This window comes from Trachypithecus francoisi, unplaced genomic scaffold (genome assembly GCF_009764315.1).
Source record: "Trachypithecus francoisi isolate TF-2019V2 unplaced genomic scaffold, Tfra_2.0 Lachesis_group6, whole genome shotgun sequence".
Taxonomy (NCBI): domain Eukaryota; kingdom Metazoa; phylum Chordata; class Mammalia; order Primates; family Cercopithecidae; genus Trachypithecus; species Trachypithecus francoisi.
Genome location: NW_022681471.1, coordinates 81726312 through 81735096, shown reverse-complemented (window position 1 = coordinate 81735096; position 8785 = coordinate 81726312). Strand labels below are relative to the sequence as shown.

At 40.2% G+C, this 8785-nt stretch overlaps 1 pseudogene; it reads right to left on the bottom strand.

The window, feature by feature from the left end:
* Window positions 1–325: 325 nt before the first annotated feature.
* LOC117077762 lies at window positions 326–2989 on the bottom strand (annotated as a pseudogene).
* Window positions 2990–8785: the final 5796 nt, after the last annotated feature.

Here is an 8785-nt window from a genome sequence, read left to right as displayed (position 1 = left end):
TCTCTGTTTTGGTACCAGTACCATGCTGACCAAAAATGAAATCTGGGTGTTGGCAATGAAAGTATGGAATTCTTGCCAAAAGATGGAGTTGCTTTTTTTTTTTTTTTTTTTTTTGTGAATGCTCTCACCTTTATTTCTCTCAATATACCTGTGATACATATATTTCATACATAACAAGGTTAAGGACATGCACACATTCTAGGTAAAACAGAGGCAGAACCATGATTAAAACATCTAGTCTGGCAATCAACTCATCCCTGAGAAGTGGGGGTGGGGAAGGGGAGGAGTCATAGGTGGATTATCAACACCTGGAAAATCCATGACTTCATTGAGAATGAATGACTCTAGGGGGATTCAGATAATGAAGTAATGAGAAGGAAGCCTCTCTCTCCCCAACCCCCCAGGGATGATGTTGGTCAGTATCAACAGGCAGTTGTGGGTTGTTTTCTTCTATTTCTTCCAGCAGCTTATCGAGTTCATCATTAAAGTCATCTGTTTTCAACCTGAGTGTCTTCAGGGTGCAATTTGGATGTGTTAGGGTTTCAAACAGCATCTTTACTCCACTAGACCCCAAGGGATTCTGGCTCAGGTCCAGAGTGACGAGGCTCTGGTTGCAGCTGAGCACAGAGCAGAGGTCCTCACAACTGAATGGAGGGATGGAACACCCCCACAATCACAGACATCTCAAGTTACACAGTGGTTTCTTCAAAGCCTCACATAGAAGCTTCACTCCGGTAACTCCTATGTGATTCAGTCCCAGATCCAAGCACGTTAGGCTTGATTTTTCTTGGAGAAGCTCTGCGAGATAACAGCAGCTATTGCAGTTATATTACAGTCCCACAGCACCAGGGTCTGTAGTTTACACTCGGGGTAACTCAAGCCCTTACACAGAAATGTCACCCCTGTATCCCCAAGGGGGAATTCTTGGCCAAGAACAGGTGTGTCAGCTCCTGGCTGACAACCAAAACAGCAGCAAAGTTCCTGCAATTGTCTTCTGTAAAGTGACAGTTTTCCAACAACAGCCTCTGCAGGAAGCATTTTGGGTGTCTCAAAGTTGTGTACAGCAACTTGGCACCCTTATCCAAGAGCTCATTGTGGGAGAGGTTTACACATGTCAGGAACTGGTTGATTTCAAGGGCCAAGGAGAGTTCAGCCCATTGCTTAGTGGTGGCAGAACAAGACACCAACCGGAGATATTGCAGGTTACATTTTGAGTGTCTCAAGACCTCACACAATGCAGGAAGCACATCATTCTGGTCATTGCCTTGAAGGGCCAGATATGTTACAGTTTTGTGACCTCGAAGAGCTAGGAAGAGGTTCCGATAAGCATCAACTGGGAAAATGTTTTTGACCACCACTATCCAGAGACGACAGGTGTCAGATGCTATTTGTTCACACAGGATCCTTACTAATGAGGCACTAAGAAAGCTATTATTGATTTCTACAACGATCAGATCCTTATCTGAGCCAAATATGGAACAAAGGTCGGTCCAGAAAGGAAGCATGTGTTGATCATACTGGGATCTCTCAACTTCAGCATCTGATTGAGACACAGTGACATTCTCCAAGAGCTTTGCCTTTATTACCTGCAGTGGCATTTTCTGCAAGTTTCGACAATGCTTAAGGCAGAATGAAAACAGCATAATGTCTACTGCATTTAAGTGCAGGGATATTTCTTTGAACGGCGCCATCAACCCCTTCACCAGCTCCTCCTCCTGAGACTCGTACAGACAGCACAAGAACTCCTTCAGGTTCGTCATTGTTGAGTGTCCTTTTCACAATTTATGTCTCATCACAGTAATTCCTGTTTGATCTCCGGTGACATCAGGCAGCCAAAAGTGGTCTCCAAATCCTTGGCTCTCTTCTCGTTGGCGAAGCCGAATAACAAGTGTCCTGCTTGGATCAGGTCGGGGTTCTTGAGTCTTTCTTCTCTGGAAAGCAGCTTCTGCACGTCCCCAATGTCTCAGGCGTGGCCGTCCTTGTCCTTCTCCTCCTTCTCCAGGGTGTGGAATAGCGCAGTGAAAAACTGCTGGAAGCTGAGTTGGATGGAGGAGTAGCAGCCTTTAGAGACTGTCCTGGCGGAGGATGTCTCTGTCCAGGGACGGGCCGATGTCGGACTCCTGCATCCGGAGCCTTGCCAAGTCCTCTCCACGGAACACGGACATCTGCGCCCATTCGCCCTGAGCGGCCAGGAGGCTCAGCGCCCGCAGCGCGCCCCAGAGCTGTGTGCACTGCGGAACCGCGGCAAGGAAGTGCAAGAACAGCCCCGTGCCGGTGGGGCGAGGTGGGCGGGGGGGGGGGGGCGGGTCTTCCCCTTCTACCTCTGCAGCTTCAGACTCGTGCACATGATCCAGCACACCGTGGGCGCCGAGACAGGCTGGAACAGGACCGCGTTTCTTCTCGTCAGCTCAAAGGCACGCATAGCTTGGTCCTCGTCTCCAAAGTGTCTCAGGAAATATGCCCTCCTGTCCTCCTCCAGGAATCCCTCCACCCTTACATAGATCGGCTGCTCCACCTGGAGCCCTAGGTCTCTCAGGGCCCCCAGGCCACGTGGTGACCAGCAGAGCAGGCTGGTGACGTCCTCCTTTGTTTCTAAAAACTCTAGTGCTTCTGCTTGGAAACGTTCCGGCATTTCTTTCAGGTCTATAGGTTTTAGTTCTTCTTTCCGTGTTTTCCCTAATGATGCAGGCTTGATTTCAAAGCGGCTTCTCTGATTTCATCCTTTACTTTCTCAGACAGATCCGCTTGGTACATTTTTTCAAAGACCTGGATGGTCTCCATCTCCATCCAGTAGCTGTGGCAATAGCTAGTGAGGATTTCTTCCAGTTGCTTCCCATCAGCCTTGTCTACCTATGTCTGGGGGAATCTTTTGTAACTCATTTCCCAGGGAGACGGTCCTGATCAGAGACTTGAACTTGCTCAACTCATCCCGGCTGAGCTGTTCCAGAAGAGCCTGCAGATTGAAGTCCAGCTGCGCAGAAGACACCATCTCGTCCCACTTGGGAACTCTGATGAGAATTAAGGGAGGAATGAAAAGGGATGGTGCCTCAGCACTCCTGTCTCAATCCAGTCTCCTCTGTGCCATGAACAAGGATACTCTCACCATCTACCTTGCTTCTTCAAGAACAAATTCCCAGCCTGGGTAACATAGTGAGACCTCTGTCTCCACAAAAATTAAGTTAGCGGGGGGTGTTGGTGTGCGCCCACAGTCCCAGTCACCCAAGAGGCTGAGACGGGAGGATCGCTTGAGCCTGGGAGTTTGAAGCTTCAGTGAGCCTTGATTGAGCCACTGCACTCCCATCTGGGCAACAGAGCAAGACTTATCTCATTTTATCCTTATTTACTTATTTATTTTTGAGACAGTTTCACTCTGCTGTCCAGGCTGGAGTGCAGTGGTGTGATCTCTGCTCACTTTAACCTCCGCCTCCCAGGTCCAAGCAATTCTCCCGCCTCAGCCTCCTGAGCAGCTGGGACCATGGGCACCCGCCACCACGCCTGGCTAATTTTTGTATTTTTAGTAGAGATGGGGTTTCACCACGCTGGCCAGGCTGGTCTCAAACTGGCTAATTTTTGTATTTTTAGTAGAGATGGGGTTTCACCACGCTGGCCAGGCTGGTCTTCAAACTGACTTGAAGTGATCTGCCTGCCTCGACATCCCAAAGTGCTAGGATTACAGGCATGTGCCACCGTGCCCAGCCTTTATAAATTAACAGATAACATAATTGCAATAAAAAATAAAGAGTAGCTCAGCAAATACACATGGCAGTGACAATGGACAAGAAGTTAACACCTGACTCTACACAGATTGGGCTACAAATAATATAGGTTTTTATTGTTTGTTTGTTTGTTTTAATACAGAGTCTCACTCTGTCACCCAGGCTGGAGTGCAGTAGCACAATCTCAGCTCACTGCAACCTCTGCGTCCCAGGTTCAAGCGATTTTCCTGCCTCAGCCTCCCCAGTAGCTGGGATTACAGGTGCACACCACCATGCCTGGCTAATTTTTATGTTTTTAATAGAAATGGCGTTTCACCATATTGGCCAGGCTGGTCTCAAACTCCTGACCTCAAGTGATCTGCCCTTTTGTTGTTGCTGCTGTTGTTGTTTTTAATCCTGCAGGACATCCAAAGCAGGTCTTTTGAGCATTTGACATATTTTAACTTGTTTCAGATCTTATTTCAAATGGAATGCAGCTTAGTTAATTCCCTGGATGTTAGCATTTCAAATACATTAAAAGATTTACATCTCCAAAGGAGTGCAGGGCATTTAAAGGGTATTGTCTGATAAACAGTCAATAAATAATCAATTCCATTCATTACCTCTGGTTTAGAAAATAATTTGTTGGATCTGCATTTTTGTAATCTCAGTAGTGTTATTCCCATTCTATAGTATTTTCATTTGTCTACTTTATTCCAAATTTAAATGCATTTTCTTCTCTCTAAAAGAAGAAAATATGTGCATTGTGGAATTTCAAAAGGAAAAAAAAAATCTGCCTAAGATATATATGGGAGCCAAAGGAGCAAGCAGAAGAAAGGAATGAGTTCAGATCACAAGGATAGAAGGAGAAGGAGCAGTTGAAGGCAATAAAAAAAAAGTCTTGAAAATATTTTTAAATACTTTCAAATATCATTTTACTTATGCCTTGAATGTAATTTTTTTCTCTCAAGATTTATTTTACAAGTTTTTAAGTGCCATTAGAAGTAACTCTCCTATTCAAACTATCTTTTTCCAGTTGTGCAAGTAAATAAATTGTTAATCATTTCAAAAGATCATAATTCTGATCATTGTTGCTTATGACTATTCTGGGTTAGGTGAGTCCACTCTTCTAGATATTTACAAGGAGTTGTCCCATAAGCATCATACATAAATCTAGCTGGTGTTTCTAATGGTGGTTGTTTTGTAAAAGACTGCTTGAATTTTGAAGCTTGAATTTTTATAATCTAGGAGCTTTTCAAAAGTGGCCAAAGTCAGGAATATGTGTGGGTAAAAAGTGTGCTGCTTATGAGTGTCGCTCCTCCAGGTTTTACCCAAGCATCATAAATCACTTGCATATGTGTCTTGGACTGCCTCTAAGTGCCAAGTGACAGCAGAGTGCTCATATTATGGAGAGTTGTGGGTCAGTTCCTCATACCCATCTGGAGGAACAGAAAAGTCATCCCTTAAAAATGTTCTTCCGGTGGTAAGGTCCCTATGAGACTGTGTCACATCATGGGTAATGACTCAGACACGTCTGCAAAGTCTCCAGTCACTTAGAGCACTCAAATGGGTCAGAGTGAGCAAATCACCACTTTTCTTTGGGAAAAGAGAACTCACCCTGTTTTCTTTGGGGCAAGAGAACTCACCATATTTCAATTAGGAACTAATAGGAACTAGTCACAAATAAAAAAACTAAGTCTAAATTTTTAAGCAATAGGAAACAGTTGCAATGTTAAAAGCATGCTGTGTGAAACAAAACCAACATTGCCTAAGTACCAATCCTTTGACCTCAGCCTCCTGCTGTGAGACAGAGGCAGAAAAAGGCAGTTCTCTGCAGATCTCCTTAACCAAATCTTTTGTCCAAAGACAAAGACAGAAGTTTTCACTCCTGAGGTTGGAAAAAAAGGAGTTGGAAAATATCCCAAATAAAGTCTAGACCTTCAATAATGGAGTGGGAGATCTAAATTCAGGAGCACTCACTTGAAACACTTAATGGGACTTCTGAAGATGGAGAGAATGCAATGTGTTTATGCTGATACTGAGCATCACTTTCAGAGAGAAACACTCAGTGGTAGGGAGAAGTTACTCTGAATCCTGCTCACAGGGACAGAAATGTAAACCTAAAAGGAAGAGACTGAGGCCTAAAATATTATTTAGAGTTTACTTAGGCCAAAGTAAGAAGAGCAGCCCAGAAGACTCAGACTCAAAGAACCTTAGGTATGAGTTACTTCTATGTCTTCTTTGGGAAAATGTTTTTTAGATCCTATGTTCATTTTTTCACTGGGTTAACTTTATTGTTATTGAATTGTATGTGTTCCTTATATATTTTGGATATTCACTTCTTACCATACATATGCTTTAAAAATATATTATCCCAATATGTAGATTGTCTTTTTTATTTGTTGATTGTTTCTTTTTATGTGCAGAAGCCTTTTAGTTTAATGTAGTCCCACTTGTTAATTTTGCTTTTGTCTTCTTTGCTTTTGGGGTTGTACTAAAAAATATCACTGACCAATGTCCCAGGCTTCCCCCTGGATTTTGTCAGTTTTAGGTTTTATATTTAAGTCTTTAGTTCATTAAAGGTGATTTTACATATGGTATAAGATAATATTCTAATTCAATTATGTTGTTTGTGGAGATCCAGTTTTCCCAAGACAATTTGTTGAGAGAGTTTCTTTTCCCCATTGTGTATTCTTGGTACCCTTGTCAGAATTAGTGGCCTGTATATGTGTCAGTTTATTTCTGGTTTTTCTATTCTGTTTCATTTGTCTATTTCTCTGTTTTTGTGGTGGCACTTCACTTTCAGATTGCAGAAGCTTTGTTACATATTATGAAACCAGGAAGTGTAATGCCTTCAAGAATTCTTCTTTTTCTCAAGAATTATTTGGCTACTCATGGTATTTTGAAGTTGTATACTAATTTAGAATTGTGTCTTCTATTTCTGTGAAATAGTCTATTGGAATTTTTATAGGTATTGCATTCAATTTTTATAGGTATTGCATTCAATTTGTATATAACTTTTTGTAACATGGACATTTTAAGAATAATAATCTTCTAATTCATAAACGCTGGATATCTTTGGATTTATTTGCATCTCCTTCAATTTCTTTCATCAATGTTTATAGTTTTCAGTATAAAGGTCTTGTACCTCCTCGATGTAATTTGCTTCTAAGTATTTTTTTTTTTATTTTTGAAAATGGGATTAAAAAATTTGTTTTGGATAGTTCACTCCTACTGAATACAAAAACAAATAATTTGTGTATGCATTCCTCAGTTTCTATTACCCAGTAAATAATGTACAACATTCAACCAAAACATTACAAGGCATGCAAAAATGTAAGAACAATTAAAGTCTGAAGGAAAATGCAAACTTCAGAAATAGACTCTAAAAACTTTACAAATAAATATAATTTATATGGTAAAAGAAGATAAACAAAAGAGTCATAAAAATGTTCAATTAAACCAGTAAAGGAAAAAAAACAGGAGGGAAGAAAACAAGTTCAAAGAGTAGAAAACAATAACAAACATAGTTAATATCAATCCAACTATAACAATAGTCTTTCTATATGTGAATATTCCAAATACACAAATTAAAAGAATAAAATTGTCTTAGTGGATTACAAAAACAAACTCAGCAATATGCAATCTATGAAAAATCCACATTAATATGAATATTTAGAGAGATTAAAAGTAAAACAATAGAGAAATATGCATTATGCTAACACTATTTTTTAAAAAGCCAGAGTAGATATATTAATTTCAAACAAAGCAGATGTCACAATACGGAAAATTACTGAGAATAAAAAGCAACACAACCTAATGATAACACGATCAATTATCTGATAAGACATAATAATTCAACTATTTGTATCCTTAACAGAGGACCAAAATATATGAGACCTTTTATTTATTCTCTTGCCTAATTGCTCTGGCTAGGATTTTCAGTACTATGTCAAAAAGTGGTGAGAGTGGACATCCTTGTCTTGTTTGTGATCTTAGAGAAAAAGCTTTCAACTTTTCACTATTGAGATAGATGTTCAATATGGGTTTGTCATATATGGCCTTTATTGTGTTAAGGTAAATATTTTTTCTATACCAAATTTGTTGAGGGTTTTTTTTTTTTAATTATGAAAGGATACTGAACTTTGTCAAATGTTTTTTCTGTATCTATGGAGATGATCATAAAATGTTTGTCCTTCATTCTGTTAACGTGGTGTGTACTACATTTATTGATTTGCCTATGTTGAACTATCCCTGCATTCCAGAGAAAAAAATTCCTACTTGATCACATTGCATAACCCTTTTAATGTGTTGTAGAATTTGGTGTGTGAATATTTTGTTGAGGATTTTTGCAACTATGTCTATCAGAGATATTATCCTGTAATTTTATCTTCTTGTAGCATCTTTGTCTGGCTTTAGTATCAAGGTAATTCTGGCCTCATAAACCAAGTTTGGGAGGGTTCTTTCTACTTTAATTTTTTTGGAAGAGTTTGAGAAGAATTGATATTAGTTCTTCTTTAAATGTTTTATAGAATTTCCACCAAACAAATAAACAAACAAACAAAAAAGGCCAGGTGCATGGCTCATGCCTGTAATCCCAGAACTTTGGGAGGCCAAGGCAGGTGGACCACCTGAGTTCAGGAGTTTGAGACCAGCCTGGCCAATATGGTGAAACCCCATCTCTGCAAAAAATACAAAACCTATCCAAGGGTGGTGGTGCTTCCCAGCTACTCAGGAGGCTGAGGCAGGAGGATCTTATGAACCCTAGGAGATGGAAGTTGCAGCGAGCTGAGATCACGCCAGTGCACTCCAGCCTGTGTGACAGAGTGAGACTCTCTCTCTCAAAAAAAAAAAAAATAAAATAAATAAATAAATAAATAAATAAATAAAACCCAAATAAATGTTTTATAGAATTCAGCCATCCTAGGCTTTTCTCTGATGAGATTAATTCAATTTTTTTACTCATTATTGATCTGTTTAGAGTTTCTATTTGTTCATGGTTTAGTCTTGGTAGGTTTTATGTTTTTAGAAATATACCAATTTTTTCTAGGTTATACAATTTATTGACATATAATTGCTTATAGTAGTTT